Source organism: Papio anubis, chromosome 7 (assembly GCF_008728515.1).
Source record: "Papio anubis isolate 15944 chromosome 7, Panubis1.0, whole genome shotgun sequence".
NCBI lineage: Eukaryota > Metazoa > Chordata > Mammalia > Primates > Cercopithecidae > Papio > Papio anubis.
The window spans coordinates 96,827,889-96,849,581 of record NC_044982.1 but is presented as its reverse complement, the minus strand read 5'-3'; the positions used below and the strand labels follow the sequence as shown (position 1 = coordinate 96,849,581).

The 21,693-nt window shown below is 42.5% G+C and overlaps 1 protein-coding gene across 1 annotated transcript in view; it reads left to right on the top strand.

The window, feature by feature from the left end:
- The window catches only part of SLCO3A1 (solute carrier organic anion transporter family member 3A1), a 350,365-nt gene that overhangs the window by 327,772 nt on the left and 900 nt on the right, over nucleotides 1-21,693 (top strand). The window lies entirely within an intron of this gene.

Genomic DNA, 21,693 nt, shown 5'->3' with positions numbered 1-21,693 from the left:
CCATAACTGACCCACTTTTCTTCATAGTCTTCTCCATCCTGAATCTTTTCCTCTGTAGCCCATTATCCACTGCAGCTGAGTTCACCCCAAATCAAAGCTTGTCAAATCTATTATTACTTGAAGACAGCACCCACCTCAGCCCTGAGTTGTCTTTTCACTCTGAGGCCTTAAGGGGTCAGGAAAGAATGTGCTTGACTTTCTTCAAGTCCCAATTATAGGCCATTGGTGCCTTGGGGGATTCTTTTTTAGCCTGGCCCTGTTATTTATATGATTGTTTACTTTTTGCAAAGCAACATGATTTATTCTCTCCAGTGTAAAAATACCAAGAAAATGCAATTTCAACATTCTCTGTCCTGATGTGAAAAGATGCTGAAGTAGCTGAAAAAGTAGTTAGTGGTTCCTCCTGGGCTTCACCTGCACCAGAAATTCAGATGGAGGCAGAAAGGAAAGGAGTAGGGTAAGGCTATTGCTTAAGGTATCATTGTGTTCAGTCCCACATTTTACATTTGTTTTTGTCTATAATACAGTTTATTTTCCCTGTCTACCATTCCCCCATAAAGGTGGTCAGCTTAAAGAAAACTTATTTGTCCATTTTATCTCAGCCTTACAAGGACATATTCTTAGTCAAGAGATTTATCTTTCAATAGTTAAGTGAATTCATGAGAAATCTGTCCATAAAAGCTGTCCAACTATTAATAACTCAGAGAGAATACACGGCTTCATCAGACCCCAAAATGCCCCCTCTTCCCAATGTCCTCTCAGCTGCCATGGGGCACCAGGGCCTTGAACTACATACACAAATAGCTCATCTTCCACACTTGAAAGTCCAACTTGACCTCTTTTCCAGTCTTCAGGAAAGGGTCAGCCATGCACTCAAGCATTTGGCTCAACCAAAACAACAGCAGGTTGTTTCTGTGGCCCCATAACATGGATTCAGAACCACTCACACATCCACTTTACAAAGAACTTTCTGTCTTCTTCTTTTTAGGCCTTGTTACTTAACGAGCTACTGCTGTAGAACAGCTTCCATAACTCTTGAGACAAGTGTCTACAGTTAATGCACAAGGCAGACTCACTTGCTTTCCTGAAAGCCTTTAAAACGTGTCTTAACCTTCTTGAGTTATAGTATTTCCAGTTATAAAATACACGAACATGTATTTATGGGATCCCCAAAGGAGGGCACTTCAGATCTTCCAGAATCCTGCTCCTCTGTTGCTCATAAAATTAAGGGGTGAAGTAAAGAAGACAGAACAGCAAGCTAGGGTGGCCAGTGTATGAGTTTGACCAAAGACTTGAACTCAGTATGACAGGTGCCTCTGGTCTCCTTCGGAGAGGAAGTATTTTCCTGTGAGGCCTCTCTACATCACACATCACTGAGACCTTCACCACAGTACACAGGTGCAACTGAAACATGCTGCCAATGAGAAGGAAGTGGAAGTCCCCTGTCCCCATACTCTACTTGGCAGCTGACTCCTTTCTTCCTTCAGAAGCTTACCTTGCCCTCTATCTTATGCTTCCGTTTCTGTGGACAGTCATTCTGTATTAAGGCAACTATATTTTCATAGTAAAAATTAGTACTTGATGTAAGTTTAAAAAAACAGCCCAAAGAAAATGAGAATTCTTTTCCATTGTTTCTAAAATCATCATTTTCTAGCTCTTCAAGTTTTGTGCAAATGACTAGACATGACAATGCAGTACTACAAAAGGAGACGTTCCTCTTCAGCAGGAAGTTGGAGATAAGATTTTATTTCCATCGCATCTCTGCCTGCAAATGTGACTTTGAAGAGTCACATTACTGCTGATCATTTTCTCAGGTGGTGTCAGTGGATTGATCCTGACAAAGTCACTGAGGCAGCTACTGGGGAGGAGAGTGCAGAGTGAAGACCCATGCTGGGTGAGGAGGGAGCTGAATGTACATAAGGAGGCCTCACTCCGACTTGGTCTCACCTTCCACTTCCTGCATCCCATGCTCCCTGGGAAGATGGACCCTGAGGAATATGGTTAGTTTCATTCCATATTTCAAATGGATATATGTCAGATTAAAGCAAGGCCATGACTTTTAGCAAGTGAGTATGGACAGGACTCCATGAAGTCCTCTGCATACAGTGGGCACTTCATAACCGGGGGCAATAGGAGAACAAGATGACTTAGGGGAGGGGTCCCCAACACCCCCAGCCACAGACCGGTACCTGGAGGAGATGAGTGGCAGGCAAGTGAGCATTACTGCCTGAGCTCTGTCTCCTGTGACATCAGCGGCGGCAGCATTAGCGTCTCATAGAGCATGAACCCTGTTGTGAACTGTATATGCAAGGGGTCTAGGTTGTGCTCCTTGTGAGACTCTAATGCCTGAGAATAGTTTTATCATGAAACCATCCCTACACCTTCCACCCCCTACTCTCTCCATCCGTGGAAAAATTGTCTTCCATGAAGCCAAAAAGGTTAGGGACTGCTGGCATAGGGGAAAGAGCAGGTAACAAGGTTTACATCCTGGCGGTTCAGCCACTTTTCAGCCTGGCCAGGTTAGCAAGTCAAGACTCACTCTAAACCACAGTCTTTATGTAGCCATAAAATGGGAAGATTACAGCCGCCTGCTTGGCAGAGACAACATGACAATTCAATGTACATGTATAGCCCAGTGTCAGTCCCCGGTGGGGCTCAGGAAGTCATGAGTTTCACTGAGAAGTCTCATTTTTGGCCATATAAATACAAAACCACTTCCGATTGCCAGTATTTGTTACCACTCTGCTCTTTGGGAACCTTCTCTCCTGCTGAGTAGTGACTCTCTTAATGAGTTCTCAGTCAATTCCTTAACTTTTTAGTCATTTCTACTTATTAAAAGAGCTTTGCTTCACTCATTAAGATCCAGTCCTGACCATTTGAGAACTTCATCCTCATATACCATTTAACCCCCACAATGGCAGGCCTGGCCTGTGGCTCGGGGGGCCTATAGTGGAAGGGGAAGTGTGGTCTGCCCTCTCCTACCCCTTTTCTCTTCCCTGCCCCAACTGGGCTCCAGATGGAGGTATGGGAGCTGAAGAGGGAAGTGAGGTACATTCAGCAGACTGCCTGTGGCTAAGCTTGCTGCCATCACTGATGACCACTACTGATGTGGCTCCATCTGTCAAGTACATTTGGAGGCAGACAGGCAGGCTCCAGTAAGCCCAGCTGAAGGAAAAAACCATCCAACAGTTCCCTTTGGCTCTGGGGCTCCCTTTTGAGAGGCAGCTCCAACTCCCAACAAATTCTCAGTTGCCTGCTGTGAGCTCCACCCGCCTTCAGTAAGTACCCTTTTCCCCTGCATGGGTTAGTCCCAGGGAAGCCCACAGCCCAATCTTATCTTTCCTTTTAGCTTGAACTCTAGGATGGAAGTATTAGCAGGGCTCTCATTCCCCACTATGAGTAACAGGTAGCTTCCAAGGGCTGTCCCTGCCTCCCTCCTCCATGGTCCCATCTTTCCAGTGTACTCCCCACACCTCTTTTCAGTCTGCTGTGATAGCAACAAGACACATTGGTAAGTCCACATGCTGGCAGGACATACAACCAGTGTGCATACCCCTAAAGTTTATGAGCAATTGCTTTGGGAACACTCTTCCCAAACAGTGCCTTGCTTCAGAAACATTACTCACCCAAAAAGGTGACTTCTCATGCTCTTCTCCAGCCCTTTGTGTGTTTGGGAATGGGTATGGGAGCAAGGATTTGGTAGTGTGAGTTTTTCTGAAAGGAGAAGAACTCAAAAGATCCCCACCTTGCACACCACACCACCACACTATACAAATACGGAAAGAGAAAGGCCAGCCAACAGGTGGCAATGATGAGAGATGACACTACCTCCCAATTTTTCATAATGAGCACACACCCTACACCTGAGCCTTCAACTGTCTCGTAACCTCCAGGTAGGTATGTCTTTGTAGATTTCACACTTAATCAAAGAGTGTTGGTTGAAAGCCTGGTATGGAGCCCTGTAGCCTCTAAGGACCTGTAGAGAGATCCAAGGAGAACCTGTACTCAAACTTTCAATCTAGATTGAGGCAAGACAAGCACCCACATAATACAAAGACCCCTATCAGAGCCCTGTCTATTCAAGGGCTCCTACTGAGCAGTAGGGACATAAGAGTGATGGGCATTCAGAGAGGATAGAAGCCCTATGACCTGGAATAGCCAGAGGAAGCTTTCTGAAGGACTTGGAGCGTGCAAAGACCCCAAAGGAAATATTTGTCATTTAGGCTTCAGGTACAATGCTTTGCCCTGCCCATAGCAATAGGTTTCTGAAAGGAGGCAGGGCAGTGGCTATAAAAGTAAAATGTCTATGAATAGACACTAGGATAACAACAATGTACCAAGTGCTGCACGAAATTCTTTACAAAACTGTCTCCTCATTTAATCCTGGCAAGTCCCCTGTGAAACAGGAATCATTTCATACCAGCCCCTTAGCTGGGATTTGAGTCTCAGTTCCTCTACTTACCATCTGTATGATCTCAGTTTCCTCATCAATAGTATGAGGATAATCATACTCACTCCATAAGAAGATTATGAGGATTCAGTGAGATGATGATTCTAAATCACTTAGTACTGTGCCTGTCCCTTAGAAAATAACCAAGAAATATAAGGGCTCTTCTTCCATTTCAGCACATAGAAAACACATTCTCTCATATTTCCAGGTCATCTGACAGAGTGTTAAATTTTTAACAGAGCTAACTTGCATAGGTAAATAACTACAACAGCAATTATCTCCCTAAGGGCAATTATTTGCCATCACCATTTGCACCCACCGAAATTACATTCACAAGAAACAGAGTCACCCATTGGCAGATAAATGTAATTAAATTGGAAGAATGACATCCAATGGCTGATTGGATTAATAAAAGAAATTTATTCCCTAGAGGTATTTCAGAAATGCTTCTCCAAGCTGGATCATATTTTTTAAAAGCTTGTACTCTGAATTCAAATTATGTATTCTTTTCTAAAAATCAGCATGCCTCCAGCCCTTCTAAACACCATGTACCTCTGAGAAGCTTTGACTACAATGGTTTTATAAACCACACACACAGATACAAATCCGCTTGATCTTTGTATAAAACTATATATATATAAGACATCATACTTTGTGGCAAAGGCGATTTGGCAAATATTTTGACTGGATTATATGTTTTCTGGTTTGAGAATTTTATTTCAAACAGTAGGCAAAGACCATGGCATATGTTGTCACCTCACACATTTAAACAATTTTTTGCCTTTAAACCCTCCAAGAATAATCATATGCAGATTTGGTCCAAAATACCTTGAAAAAGTGAGTTTATAAACTCTTTATTATAATTTCTCGTGAATTCCACAGCAAACTAGTAATAATTAGCAGACTCCAAATTTATGGATCTTGATAAGGGATTTTTCCTTTTCCTTTTGGGATGTCCAGCACTCTCATTGTTCTTATGAACACGGGTCTAAGTCTTCATTCCTAAATCTGTCTACTGTTGTCACTCCGAAAGCCTCAAGATAATTGGTATCCATTAGTTACATGAATTTTTAATGCAGCTCTCCATTTGAGTTTTGGTGGCAGTCTACATTGGCATACTTAGGTTCTTGAAATACTTCTGTGAGGTAGAGATAAGAAAGCCATAAAACTTTATTTTACTACTGGAAAAATCCCAAAGAGGAAAGGTGTCTTTCCCTGTAGCTCTTACTTTGCTCCTGTCACAAAAGAAAGTAAAACCATCTGTCCCAAGATGGCTGCCAGAGAAGAACACAAGCTGTTACTGGCCTGGAAGAGCATTTCAATCACTTCCACATTTTCATACACGAAAACTGAATTTTCATACAAAGCGATTGCAGAAGTAAAAATGGGTGCATTCAATATCAATTCTGCATTTGACATGCTCTCAGAGTCTAGACCATGGTTAGCTTTGATAATTTCAAGTTGCATTGAAATGTGCCCTTAGAACAAACCACATTCATTAATAATTAAGATTAACCTAATTAGACTATAACTGAAATACAGTCAAATTGCTACCCTCTTCAACTCTTTGGAAGACCATTTAATGATCTTTCTAAATATTTACCCCAAATTAAAATGTTTGGTATTAGAAAGATTCTTCTGTTGTCTTTTTTTTAAATATAAGATCATCTTTTCTAGAGACTAGTGTAAATGGCTCTTAGTTGTTGCATAGTTGGTAGCTGTGTGCATAAATTAGTAAATGTAGTGAATCAATGTTCTCTACTTCCCTGCCTGTATAGGCTCGGATCCACGGACATCACCTTATTTGCACAATTCTGCACATCCTTCTATCTGTGGCATACTGGGTGTACACAAGGTTCTGTTCCTTGAGTACTGATTAATATAAATTTCCTACCTGATTTGCTTTCAAAAAAAAAAAAGTAAAATCATGGCTACAGAGAAGACCATACTCAGTCCTGTTCATTTACAAAGATTTCATACTTAGTTACAATCTCAACAGTGATAATGGCCAAGGGGAGGGTCTGACACCTAAGGCTATTTCTAACCATAGGCATCTTCTGTGATTGACCAAATCTCTGCTAAGATTATATGATGAAAACCAGAACTGAAAGTGCCTTGTTATTCCCCATCTTCCTTTAGCTGAATTCAAATCAGCTACTCGGACTGATAACCGTTTATGTCTAGGTAGGACTTCAGAGTTGCCCAAGATTTTTGTAAAACCAGTTGTGTTTTTCTTGATTTTCTAACAACCCAGAGAAATATCTGGAGTGTCAGGGGCCAAGTGGCTTACCCAATGGCCACTTGGCTAGTAAGCGGGAAAGCTGGAATTAAAATCTCAGTGCATTTTCCTCCAATATTTGAGTGTTTCTCCTCCTCATACTACTTCTGCCTTTGCATATAAATCAGGAGTCAATACCTCATCTGAGGTGTAAATAGATATGAAATGGGACCAGAATCCAATGCCTGTAAGGGTCTACTAAGATTTCATTTTTAAATAGGTTGAATTGCATGGGTCCAGGGAGCCACATAAGATTTTGTAGTCTCTGTAGTTTCTCCAGGGCCATCTTTCCAGGAAACAATTGTGATTTGGCCATTGGGCTAAAGTAGAGCCCTTGTGTCAGGGAAGACTCTGTCAGGCAGGGGCCTTTGGGGTTATCAGTCTTCTATGAGCTCTGGAATGGGGAATGCATGCTTCTCAACAGATTGGAACATTCAACATAGGCATCTTCAGGCTGAGAGACCAGCCTGAAGGTTCGTTTCCTCTGGCAACAAACCAAGGCTCCAGGTAGTTTAGGGATACCCTGAACTTCAGAATGGGACCCATTTATGACTGCAGCATGGGTCCTTTTGCCTCTTGGTGTAGTTCTTGACTAACCCTTCCTGAGGTCCATGTTCTCCCAGGACACTCAGTACAGCTTGATTTATTTATGTATTCCTTCTGAACCTCTCCAGTACAAATTTGGCAGCATGGGCCACTCTTCTTCTAGAAGAGCCAGGTCAACAGTCTTTTGTCCTGGGACTCCACTGAGGCCAATCTATAAGGATTAAGGTCATCTCACCTTGAATATTAAGAGCCTGGGAAGCTGTGCTCCCCTCTCCTCCAAAGGTCCCTTTGGACATTGGCTAGCATCTTATATTAGGCAAGCCTGGGCTAGTGTGCCCTAACCCTACAATGTTTTCAAGTCTTCTGGGAAGAGGTTTGGGCTTTCTTCCCCAAAATGTCCTCAAGATAGACTCCCAAAGATTGCTCCTGAATGTACTTCGTGCCCCCACTTAGCCACGGGAAACCATAGAGCCTCCTGAAAAAAAAGCCTGAGCACCTTCCAAAGTAAAACAGGTGCAGACTGAGGTATGAGGCAGTTTTCACAAAATAAGCAGGACAATTTCTCGTTATGCCAGATGGCAAGATCAAGTGACCTGCAGTGCAGGGAGCCATTGCTATTTTTCCTCCTACTGCTGTACCCTGAAAATGCAGATTATCCCAGAGGGCAGCTGAGACATAAAAGTAGCAGCTGTTATTTATTGAGGCCCAATTATGTGTCAGCTACTGTCCTAAGTGTTTTAGTTCATCTTCACAAATTCATATGGCAGGTACAATTATGTCAGTTTTCCGAAAAGGAAAGAGATACTCAAAGTCCCTCCTAAGAATGGGTAGAACTGGGGTCCAAGCCCCAACCTCTGTGACTTTGCCCCCAATAGAGGGCACTGGCCTTGCATTTTCTAATCTTGGAAGAGTTATTTTAACAATTGATGGTGGTGATGTGAATGGTAGGTTTTAGGGATAAAGCTCCTTTGGTTCTTCCTAGAAAACCTTCTATTGCAATATGGTGGGAACAGCCAGACCCTGGAAGGGTCCATTCATGTCATCCACACAAGCCATCAATGCTGCTCACCCTCTGTGGTCTGTTGGGTCTAGGATGACTTGTTAGTCTCAGGATGCTCATATCATGAAATGATTCAGGTTTCACAGAGACTGTGGCATCTGAGGCAGCTGCGGGAGGAGGAAGCATGGCCCCTGTTTGGCTGCCCATCCTCAGGTTTCATGACACTGGCTTGCTTACATCAGTACCAGAGAGAAACGGTGATGGTGGTGAGAGCAGTGTGGACACTAGAAAGAGTCAGCAAGACACAACTGACCGGATGTGACCATATCCAGGAAAAAGCCAGCTCAGAAACTAGGGGTAGACTTCTCTGGACTCAGCCTGCCCAGGCATGTGCATGTTGATGTGTACGTGATGGGAAAGGGGTAAGTGGTCAGTGGTCAGTGGTCATTGTCTCAGCAGGAGTAGCAGCAAAGGCCACAGCGCTGACTGACAGAACTTTCAGTGATGGTGAAGATGCCCTACATGCTGTGTTCAATCTGATAGCCACTAGCACATGTGGTTTTTGAGCACTCAAAATGTGGCTAGTACAACTGAAGAAGGGGATTTTTATTTTAATATTAATTTATGTAAACATAAATGGTCAGTTATGTCTAGTGGTTATACTAGGTAGTGCAGGCCTAGAACAATGTACTACATACCACTTGAAGATGAAGAGGCTGGAAGATGTGACCCTCTACTCCTGCAGTTTTCATGTCAAAGGGTTAGAAAGGGTCCCTGAGAAAGTATTAGTTTGGATTCCCCAAGATATTGCAGCCATGACTCCTTTTTCTTTGTCCAGGAAAAAAGAAATATCTGCTGCAAGATTTGGAGACCAGAGTGACGTCATTACTGTATCTTGTATGTCCCCATCACTGGGGCTCTCCAGAGCTGCCTCTCTAGGCCACTTTCAAGCTCTTCTGGGGCTCAGAAGAATTTCAGCTGCTGTCTACCATTGCTGGGGGCTCTAGGAAATTTAGACTATTTCAGGATCTCTCTGCTAAAAAATAAAACAATATGCCATGCAGCCATTTTATATCTATTCTTCCCATGCTAGGTGGGGTCTACAGACTTTACCAACTCCCCAGGCTCCAACTGAGCAGACAGACACAGGTAACAGCTACTTGTGGATTATTCCCTGTCCTACCTGGGCGTTTCATCATTAAGTTATCCTACCCTAGGAATATGGGCACAGCTCAGGGCACCTTTTCTGAGGACCCACACTGGAGTTTACCTCCAATATCCCATCCTCTGATTCTCTTTCCTTCCCTCTCTCATCTCAGGGGATTTTCTTCTAATGGTGTTTGAGGAGGGAGAACTGCTCTGACCAAATTCTGGTTGGTCATCATCCTTCAAGGCCTTGGATTTTAGTATTCAAATGCCCAAGCTTTTAAACTCTTCTCTTTACTTTTCTGGTCTGGCAGTGGATGTCTCACAGGCTAGTGTCAATGTGAAGACTAAAAGGTAAGTAAGAAAAACCACTAGAAATGAAAATGTATTGGTTAATACTGCAGAATATTTTCATGCCACCAAAGCATGAAGATTAGAACCTGCATCTCAAAGGAAATCTGGAGCAAGATTTAGAGAGCTCCCCATACCAACCTCCAGACATTTTACAGCTGAGAAGGTATCCACTCACCTTTTCTTGAAAGAAAAAAATAGTACTGAAGGTCTCTTTCCCATCCCAAAAGACTGCCCTTGCATTTGACCTGACTTGCAGGCTAGAGCCTGGCCTTCTTATTTTCTTTAAGCACCTAACCAGGGTTGCAGTCACCTGGTCCTCACTGCAATCAAAAGTCATTGTTGAAGTGGCAGAATTCAATGCCAACCTAAGATCTTCAATTCCTTCCTCCCAATTTTCCTGTTCACAGTCCTCTCTCCCAAGATCAAAAAGAGCTATGCCAACTATGAGATTCAAGGGATTAGACAAACGGTGAAAACTTTCTCCTTGCCAGGGCAAAATAAACCATTTCTGTTTCCTTATATAAGTTCACGCCTTATATAATTTCAAAGGCACCTCTATGGATGAAGACTCTAAGCGAACCCAAGATGGAATGTCATATTCTATTCCCTCTCCCAGAGAGGGAGCAGTGAACATTCCTTGCATGTACAGAAGGTCATTTAGACTAAACCAATAGAAATGATATATCCAAATAGGCCTAGAAGTCAAAAGGCAAGCAGTGCAACATTGAAGAAATATACAGTTTCCATCCCTTTCTTGGGTGTGTGGCTTTTTCTAGAGGTAAAACCATAATGAAACTAGGGCATCAAGAAGATAGTTTAGCAGTCATTTTCTGATAACCAACGAGGTTCTCTCCTCAATGGATGTGTATGAAACAGGAAGGCTGAGGTTAAAAACACAATTAACTAGGATACAATGCAGAATGGTGGCAAGTCCTTTAAAACATGCAGATAGGATGGAATCATTAGTATACTTTTCACACTGAGGATTCCATGAAAGCCCAAATGGAGTCTGAAATAACTTAAACATGTTTGATCCCTCCCCATGGCATTGTCATTTACCACTTAATTTCTGTGGCTAAAATTTGCCCTGGGCTGGGCATGGTGGCTCACACCTGTAATCCCAGCACTCTGGGAGGCCGAGGTGGGTGGACTTGCCACGAGGTTAGGAGATAGAGACCATCCTGGCCAACATGGTGAAACCTGTCTCTACTAAAAATACAAAAATTAGCTGGGCGTGGTGGTGTACACCTATAGTCTCAGCTACTTGGGAGGCTGAGGCAGGAGAATCACTTGAACCTGGGAGTTGAAGGTTGCAGTGAGCCGAGATCATGCCGCTTCACTCCAGCCTGGGTGACAGAGCGAGACTCTGTCTCAAAACAAAAAATTTTTGCTGTGTACAAAATCTGTAAACTCTTCATAGGGTGACTGCTCCTTTCTTGACTTCTTAGCAGAAAGGTATAAGGAATGTTCATTCTGATTCCAGGATGGTGCCACATTCTCAAAGTGATGGAGGGGAAGGAGACAGGGCATCCAGTGCCCAGAGGAGCCATGTTTGACTCAACACAATGCAAACCAATGGAAATCATGATATCTTCACTGGGGATCACATTCATTCATGTGATAGAGCACCTTCACCATGGCCGACTCTGCAAGCTCTTCCTATATCTTCTCTCACTTATTCTTCTCATCTTGTGGTATATTACTACATCCGTGCAACAGAGTAATGCTTTGGAAATACTAATGAATTTTTCTCTTTGTATTTACTTACTTCTCTTGACCCCTTTCTCCTTTCACTCAGGCAGGCTATTTTGTGTTGGTTGCCTTGGGAAGAGAGGGTATGAAATCAGCCATTACAGAAGTAAAGGCCCTTTGGCAACTGGAATCACTCAAGTTTGAGAGTTGGGCTCAGTAATAGGTCATGCCTCTAACTCAAAGCCATCTGCCAACTAGAAAAGTGACCCCCAGTCTGAGAGGAGGAGGAATTAGAAAACAATTTGAGATAGCATAGATGTTAAGGGTGGAGACCCTATGGAAGTGGCCCAATGCCCTGCTGCCTAGGCTGAGCCTGAGTAGGTGGAAAAAAATATCAGATTTATTTCTGGAATGTGGGGGCAAGGTGACCTTGGTTTTACCTGCCAGGTAGAATGGCAGGGAGGCAGTTCATATCCAGAGAACTGGTTACAAGGTACATCATCCAGTGGTGTGCTGGAGACAGCAAGCTGGAGATGACTGGGACATTTCTAGGATTCTGTGAGCTGACTGTCAAATCATTGGCAGCCTGAAATCAGCCACAGTGGAAGTGTCTACACCCTGGAAATTTGCAAATGCTTCGAATCAGGACTTCCTTGTCTCCACCTTCCTGACTCTAACTCCCTCAGAGCCTGTGGTTAAATATTTACTAGCACACAACTGGAGGTGTTAGAAGGCTTAAACAGGTCAGAGCATGACACTTGTGCTCTCAAAAAAATGGCTGAGTAGGAGAATAGAGAGTTCCAGATGTAGGGATCCTCCAGACACAAGACTTCCTCTGACAACTGCCTCAATAGACAATGAAGACCCACACAGGGGAGGACAGCTCAGCAATTGCTCAGATGACATCGCGGACCAGTAGGGCCCTGGAAATGATCATGTTGTTAGATAAGGTTCTCAGAACATAAACGTAAATCTGGGAAAAAGGCAAAAAAATCCCAAATTATTTGAGCATACAATTTGCCATCCTGCAGAACAGGGACTCAAAATACAAATTACATTCTTAGAAAAAAATAGTTACATATCTTGCACCCCTGAGTTTGTGAAGCGAGATTTGTATCTACTACATGTATTTCACAGACAAGAAACAGGAGTATTGGAGGGTTGGCCTCGCCCCAGGGTCTCACCGTGTGTCTAGCTCCCTGATCTGTGCTGTTTTCATCACATAGGGAAAACCAAAGGCTGAGAGAGCAGCACTGGGAGCGGGCACAGTATCACCTGGAACTGATTTTTGGAACAGGGTCTTAATCAGGTGCAGCCACAGAGAAGTAAAGTCTCTTCCCAAGTCCCAACTCAAATGAAGCAGCAGATTTCAAACCCCTTACCCAACGAAGGAATAAATAAATGTTAAACAGAGTGTGAAAAAAATTCCTTTGAGCTAGTCAGGTTTTGCTAAATAATTCAGGAGCTGAGTTTGATGAGGAGTAGGAGGGAAAGCAAGATTGCTAATGCAACGGATGGCTTGTGTGGGAGGAAGGGCACAGTCTGTGGGATCCAAGCAGTGGGCAACAGGGTGATCTGCTGAGATCTGAGCATGGCTGGGGTCAGCTCTTGATGAGCCTTGGAAAATAGTAGATAAACAGCATTACCATGAAAAGGCAGCAGGGTCCTCACTGATGGACATCACCAGTAGACCCTGAACCAATGAGTCAATTACTCAGGGCAGGGTATTCACCGAATGTCCTGCCTGGTATTTCTCCTGCAATGAGAATAGCAATGCCCCAACCAATATCAAGACAAAGGAGTTAAACAGAGCTCAGGCACTAGCCTGTAGGACTTTCTGAAAGTAAGCGAATGGAAGTGCCTTACCAGGGAAGCCTCTTCTCAGCAACTGTCTCCTTCCACGGCACCGAGAGGGCACCCCAGGTCAAGGCTTAGGAGGACTCTAATATACCCGTAACTCAATGTGAGAGCCATATCCTGCCCTTTTCTTCCAGGTTCTTAGGCATGCCTGAGCCTTTGAATGCTTGGTTTCCCTGAACTTTGGAGGGAGACTTCAGCATGCAGTTCCTCTAACTCAAGTCTCCTGGCTACGTTGGCCATTAAAGTTAGTTTTAGAAACCAAGATGGCATTTCTCTCCTTAGTGCCCAACTGGCATCAGGTGAGGAAGATACAGAGAGCATGGGGCTACTCCAGACTAGGGGACCCAAGCAGTGACCCAAACCCCCGCCCCTCACTCCCCAGTCACCACCCAGGGACTGGCGCCCTCTGGGCACCCTGGGCTGCCTCTAAGCTGCAGAAGTAGAGGCAGAAGCTGCTCTTTCAACACCACTCACATCTTCCCCTTTTACTTTCTAACTATATGGCTACAATTTTGGCCACAGAGACTGTTTCTGCATCTTTCCCAAGCAAAGATAGAGAGAAAGGGACCTGGCAATGTCACCTCTAACAAGGCACATGACTTGTGTTGGGACACAGAATTTATTTTCTCATTTTTCTTAAACATGTCTTACCACAATATCTTGCAGAAAAGGTGCTGTACTCAGTTTTTTTTGTTTTTTGTTTTCCCAGTTTAGCACAACTTGAAGGAAGCAATACAAACAAGGAGGAGGTTGTGCCTGACACATGGTGTACTCTGGTATTTTGAGACTTAATTATCTTCATAAGAGCTCTGTGAAACAGCTATTAGCACAGTAGCCCCCCATTATCCACAAGGGATACTTTCCAAGACCCCCAGTGGATGCCAGAAGCCATAGTACCAAATCTGACACATGCTATGTTTTCTTTTGTTTTTTTTTCCAATCAAATAACCAAGCCAAGTACTAAGTAACTCACAAGCAGGTAGCACATACGGTATGGATATGGTGAACAAAAAGATGATACGTGTCCCTGATGGGATAAAGCAGGGTGGCACAAGATTGCATCATGTTACTCAAAACTGTGCACGATTTAAAACTTACGAATTGTGTATATCTGGAATTTTCCAGTTAATATCTTCAGACTGCAGTTTACTGTGGGTAAATGAAGCTGCAGAAAGCAAAACCTCAGAAGGAGATTCCTATACATTCATCTTATAGATGAAGACACTGAGGTTCAATGAGGCAAATAAACTAGCCCAAAACCACCCAGCTAATGCTTGGTGAATCTGGGTCTTGATCTCAGGTCTGACTCCAAACCCCAAGCTCTTTTCAATTGGCAAGTTAAAAAGCCGGGTGTTTGTGAGGTTCAAATAAGGTAATACCCACTACTTAGCTCAGAGCTTGGCACATAATAAATGCTTAATAGAAAGTTTACTAGTCTATTTTTCTTTTCTTTTCACATAGGAAGAGATTTTTAAAAACAGATGAATTAGCCTGGCAGTTGGAATGACCATAAGCACTTAAAATGGAGATTTAGGCATCATTCAATCATTGGGATACTGTCTGGAGTTTGAACACCTGGGTCCTCGGTCCTCACACAAGGATTCTTGAACTTGTTGTGTGAACAGAGGCAGTTTAAGCAACCTCTCTGGGCTTCCAGATTGTAGGGTGTAGCTTCCCAAACTTCTTTGAGCTGGTCATTCACAGCCCAGGGACTCTGGCTCCCTGGATAATCAGAGGATTAATTCAAGGAACCTGGGAATCATGCAGATGTCAAGCATTGTCTCTAAAGAGGGAACGCATAACATCTCACCTAGGCACACCATTATTTTCCAGTTGCGTGTGGAATTCATGATTAAGAAATTATAAATTTCCTTAAAGGCACTATTGACCTCAGAAGACATTTATGTCATTAAGAATTTATTAGCTACAAAATCTAGCGCAGGTTATTTATACTTTCTGAGCTTCAGGTATTCTCATCTGTAACGTGGAAATATTAGTTCTCATTGCAGTGTTTCTTGAGGATTTATTATGCATTGAAAGAGTTAAACACAATACCTGGTATAGTAAGTACCCAATTAATGATAACCTTAAAATATCTATTATTATTATTACTATTGAAATGCTTTAATGTTAAAAGGAGCTCCTCATCCTCATTCTGCTAAATACTAGGGATGAAACAAAAGCCAATTATAGGAAAGAGGAAGTTCCAGGTGTGGAAATGCCTCTCCCTAGGGTTTTGGCCTGCGGCTCTTTTGCAGTCAGAAGATCTCTAGAGCCTAAGAAAATGCCTACAATTCTGCCTGGTCTTTGACTACATGTTAGTATCAGGAGTAGATGAGTGGGTGGAAGGATTTGAGATAAGTTAACTACAAATATGTAAAAGTGATTTAAGCAAGAAGGGCTTACTAGTACCTCTCTTATCAAGAGGTCACATACAAGTCAGCTGACCTCTGGTCTGGGACCTCAGTCCTTACATCAAGGTCTTCTTCCACCTTGACCTCTCTATCCTTCTTCTGCCATCCTCAGCCAGGCGGTGCCTCTCCTCATGGTCCAAACATGGTTGCAGCAGCTCCAAGTACAGCATCCTCAGCAGAATCGACTTCACAAAGAGGAATAAAAGGGAGGCAAAAACCTGCTATATATCCTCCTTATTTCACCAGAGAGGAAAACCTCTCCCCAACCTTTTAGCACACCTTCCCTGATACCTCAACTGGCCACGCATGGGTCACATGTAGCAACCTCTAAATCAAGAATAATATTGTCTGGGTGAAGACTTGCCCAGGGCTGAGCTCATCTTTTCTAAGCATAGCCCCTCAATGCTCAACTTCTATTAGAGAGAAAGAAGTTCCAGCAGGCAACACCCAAGTGTACCGTAGACTGGGCCTAAGAGAAAGAAAGGGAAGATGTAATAGAGACCTCTCTCTGCCTGCTCGGAGTGTCTCACATCCTCCCGCAATACTCCTTTGTCCACCACCACCTGATTGACTTCCTAAAGCTCTACTTGCCCCTTGTGGCTCCAAGTTTAAAAACCCAATATGGCAGTGCAAATTCTGAACCACATTCTGCAGCAGGTCATTCCAGGCTGACCTTACCTGAGCTGATCTGCTCTCTGCTGTCTTGTCCTTCCTCACTCCTTCCTTCTTGCCTCTTCACCTTTGCCCAAGCTTTCTCCACTTTTTCACCAAATCATATCTTGTAAACACAGAAGGCTGAGTTTGTTCCCACTTTTCCCGAAGGGTCTGGCCTAACCAGTATTCTGTTGCTTTTCTGAATTCTTACAGTTAAAAAAAAAAAAAAAAAGCCTGCAGAAGAATAGCCTGCTTATTGAAAAATGCACATATCATAAGTATAAAATCAGCACCAAGATCGTATTTAAATTAGCTTTGAAACTTATTGCATCTTCTATCACTATGTAACCTTTCCTCTGTGTGTTGTCTTCCTTTACCTTGATCGAGGGTAGGAACTCTGACTTACACCCTCTAAAATAATAAGTGCTCAATAAATACATGTATGTGGTTGCCCGTTGAACAACATGGGTTTGAACTGCCCAGGTCCACTTATACCTGGATTTCCCTCTGCCTCTGACACCCAAGACAGCAAGATCAACCCGTCCTCTTCCTCCTCCCCCTTAGTCTACTCAAAGTGAAGACTAGGATAAAAGCCTTTATGATGATCTACTTCCATTTAAGAGTTAATATATTTTCTCTTCCTTATTACTTTCTTAATAACATTTTGTTTTCTCTCCTTTTCTCTACTAGCAAACAATGTCAATACTCTTACTATTGCTCTACCTTAGTGCTAAAAAAGAAATATGAAAACTGAAGAATGACAGCATAACGTTGCAGACATTTTCCCAAAGAGTAGGCATAGATCACTAATGGTACACAAGATGTGGTTAGGTCTAGCATTGCCCATATAGAATGGCGAAATAAAACTAATTAATTTGGTTATTGGTTAATCCCTTTGGTTACTGAATATGTGGTACACAGATATGTCATTAGATAGCATTGATTCATACAGTAAGGAAACTATTCTACTTTCAATTTTTTTTTTGTATTCATCTACTTAGGTTAAAGAGGAAATCTATTTGGTATTGCTGTGTCTTTAACATTTTAAACTACTACTAATTGCCTGTTTTAAATTAAAAAGCTCTGTAGCATCACTATCTTTGCAGGTAACAGTATCTAGAAAAAATTGATTAATATTATCATATTTTTATGCAACCTTTTTCTGGCAAGAGATACATACAGCTTTTCTAATTTCAATGGTGATAACATTTGATTTTTTAAAGAATTATGAAAAAGCGAGCTCATTTAAAGAAAAATTGTAAGGACTACACATGACATGCTGATATTGCAAAACATGTGAAGGTGTTACTTGAGTGGCAGATGTTTGATAGTGTGATATAAATGGCAGTCAAAAGAAGATGGAATTGGGATTCAGAAACACCCTCATCCTCAGGCGGTAACTGTAAGAGCCAGCGGACCTAGTTTCTTTCCTACCCAGGCAGGTGCTACATGCAGTGAGTTTGTCTTGATGGAATGAAGTGTAGTGGGCATTGCAGTTAACTCCCAAAATTCCATCCCACATCAGTTTGGTCTAACAGCAAAAAGTCAGTTGGCTTATAGCATTTCCCTGGTGATTGATTTTGGCTAAGAGGAGGCAAGTGTGATGTAATTTAGTCCAATCAGATGAACAGGAAGGGCTTTTATACCATGATTGGGAAAGTGAACTTTCTCTTTCTCTCCTGTGAATAAGAAAGACTGTCACTCCAATTTCTCATGGCTGTCACCTTATAACCATCAAAGAAACGATTGCAGGCTGAAGGCAAAGATGAAGATACCAGCATGGCGAGATGAAGAGGACAGGACCTTGATGGCATAGCTGAGAAGTTTCTCATTCAATGCTTAGGTCCTGACCTACTTCTCCACTTCCAATTACAGGAGATAATCTTCCCTCATTAAGTCAACTTGAGATGGGGTTTTCTGTTACTGCTATGGTCCAAATGTTTGTGTACTCCCCCAAATTTATAGGTTGAACCCTAACCACAAATGTAATAGTCTTAGGAAGTAGGGCCTTTGGGAGGTGACTAGATTATGAGGGTAGAGCTGTCACAAATGGGATTAGTGCCCTTATAAAACAGATCTCAGAGAAATGCCTTACCCCTTCTACCATGTGCAGACACTGCAAGAAGGTACCATTTATGAAACAAAAAACTTATTTTTTGGTTCATAAAACTCAAAGGCCTTTGCAAGACAATGAATCTGCTGCTGCCCTGATCTTGGATTTCCCAGCCTCCAGAACTGTGAGAAATAAGTTTCTGTTGTTTATAAGCAACCCAGTTTAAGATATTTTGTTACAGCAGTCCAAATGGACTAAGTTTTGCACAGTTCAAAGCCCCTACTAACCCTTAACTTTTTGAGGAGTCCCAAAGGAGCTGGATACCCTGCCTGATTCCAGTTAATGATGCAGAGGTGAGAGGAGGCAAGCAGATGAATCTATAACCCCAGCTCAGGTGATGTGTGGCTTTCTTCACATCTTCACACCTTTCAGTAGGAATTTATGCCATCCTGCTTCCAATTTCTGACTCTCCTTTCAAGACAACAATGCAAACAGGCTGGTGCATTCAAATAACCCAAAGGGATCATGATGCATTTTCCTGGGATTGTGGTCCTAATCCACCAATACTGTCCTCAGGCCTGCATGAAACATCATTTGAAATTGAAAGTGTGACGCTGACACCCCTCCTGGCCCTGCTATCTTGTTCCACCACCTTGGGGCAATGAACATTTGCCCTCTCATCCCTTTGTATTAATCTTTGTCACCTAAAACCTCTAAAAATGTCATCAATCTGCCTCATTTTTCTCTTCAGACTAAATCCTTTTAGTCCATTCTTATATTATTTCTAACTTTTAAATTATTATTTGACTCCAGTCCAGATCAGACAGTGGTCAAGATCCTCTATAGCTAAAATTCCTTCTATTACATATGGTTATAATAAGGCCTGAAAGAGACTGAATTTGGGAAACTACACTTTGTGAGTGTAAACTGAGTGAGGCACAAGTGTAAGATATTATGACTGAACAGAGAAGGAGTTCAATTATGTTCACCACTTTTTTCTATTGAACTGAACTGTCATTTCAGCCACTCTTGTTAAATCGGCTGCTCTTGCAGGGCTGGTATATTAGAAAAGCCATAGCCTCTAATTAGGAAACCTCTGCTCTCAGCTCTGCCACTAGCTAGCTACCTGTGTGTGATCTTGAGCAAGTAACATTCCTGACCTAGGCCTCTCCCCGTTTCCACCAAAATTCTGTGACCCAGTGGCAAAAATGAAGTGATCAGCAACCCGTAGACTGAATCAGAGAATATTCTAGGGTTACAGACCAAGGCAAGGCAAGCAGTGATTTGAAAGGGTAGGATTTTGTTTGAACGTTTTTCCTTCTTGTCTCTTAGTGGCTCCATATTCAGGCTGCTTCATCAGACTCCAGCCAGGTTTGTCTTCCTCCTTTTCCAGGAAGGGACCATGGAGCCCATGCAAGAGATTTTCCCTTTGATAGCTCAGTGGTGTGCTGGCACATGCTATAGACCTTACGACTCCCCTCCCCTTACATGCGTAATAAAATAGGCTTCTAGGGGAGAAACTCTCAGCTGCAGCGAGCAGTCCTAGATAGAATGGAATGAGAAGCAGTGACTTTAAGATGACCGTTGTGTGTGCTATATGTGGCAAGGTACCACATGTTTCTGGACAACGTTCATCAGGCCCTTCTGTGTGCTTGGCCTTATTTAGCCTTCAAGGCAAATCTGCCAGGGGGATGTCACGAGCAGGGCATTCAACTTGTATGCACGCATATGACCACACCAGATGTAAAAATATCAAAATACTTCTACGACAGCTGGCAAATAGCCTCTGCCCCAAACCCTGAGTGCCCTTTACTTTCTTGGCCCCAGCAAGTAAAACATGTACCTGAGCATGAAGTGAGGCTTCCAGAAGCCAACTCCAGTGCAGACAGCATCTGTTATTGTTAGTGCTTTGCTTTCCTTGAATATTTTAAATATCATATTTTATGCATAGTGCATAGAATATATAATTATACAGGTCAGGGGTCTACAACAAAGTTTAGTTGCTTACCCATGGGAGTAATGATGAATGGATAAAAACAATGCGGTGGAACTGAATCCACAATGGAATATTATCTGGCCATGAAAAGGAATGAAGTACTGATGCATGCTACAACATGGATGAACCTCAAAAAATTAGGCTACATGAAAGAAGCCAGATATAAAGGGCCATGTTTGTATGATTCCGTTTATATAAAATATCCAGAACAGGCAAATCTATAGAGACAAAAAGTATATGAGTGTTTGCCATGGCCTGGGGGTGGGAGGACAGCTGAATGGTATGAGATTTCTTTTGGGGATAATGAAACTGTTCTAAAACTTATTTTGGTGATGGATGCACAACTCTGTGAACATACAAAAGCCCATTGAATTATATACTTTAAGTGGATGAATTGTACATGAATTAAAGCTGTTTAATAGATTACAGGATAATATGTCAATATTTACTAAGTTTAAAATTTTATATATATATATATATATATGCACACACATGTACCATCGCATTAACAAATTATGTACACTGTACCACAAATACAGAGACTAGACTTTTATAGGCTGAGATGAAAAATAAATAGAAGTTTTCATATTTTCTGCCTGTAACCCAGTGGACTGCTTTTGGAGACCCCTGCTCTAGAAGCAGCAGCAGAGGCTCAGAAAGTTTGCAGAACTCATCTCTTCACATTGCCTTTGCTCTTTCTAGCACAGCCTACAGATTCCAGGGCTTCTCAGAGGTTGAAGAAAGCCAGAGAGCATGGCCATTTTTTTGATGCTTACCATCAAGAAAGAAATGCCAAAAATGTGATTAAAATATCAAGAACTATTTAAATTGTTTACATTTTTAGAATTAAGGCTTTTGACAAAAGAGAATGCTATACAATCATTCTATTCACAAGATAATTAGAGCTTTCCTAGAAAAAATTAATTCAAAGCACACGGAGGCAGTGGGGTGTGGTAACAGAACAATTGGAAGGTTGTGTGCTAATCTCTTTGTTCTCTCCAGTCAGTCTCTGTGTGAGTCTGTGCACAACCTCATTTGGTGATGGCATTTAAGGTCCTAGTAAGTGTGTAAGCCAAGCTAAATCGACCCTGGGCTTCTGCTTTGTTGAGAACATGAAGCCTGTGCTTCAGGGCAGAAACAGGAGAGCTAGAAAGCGGGTAGGGGAAGTGAGTGGCCTGCAGAACCCCTTTTGCTGCCTGCAAGCAATCATTCTGCAAGATTGCTTGTCTTTCACCAACTGTAATTGGGAA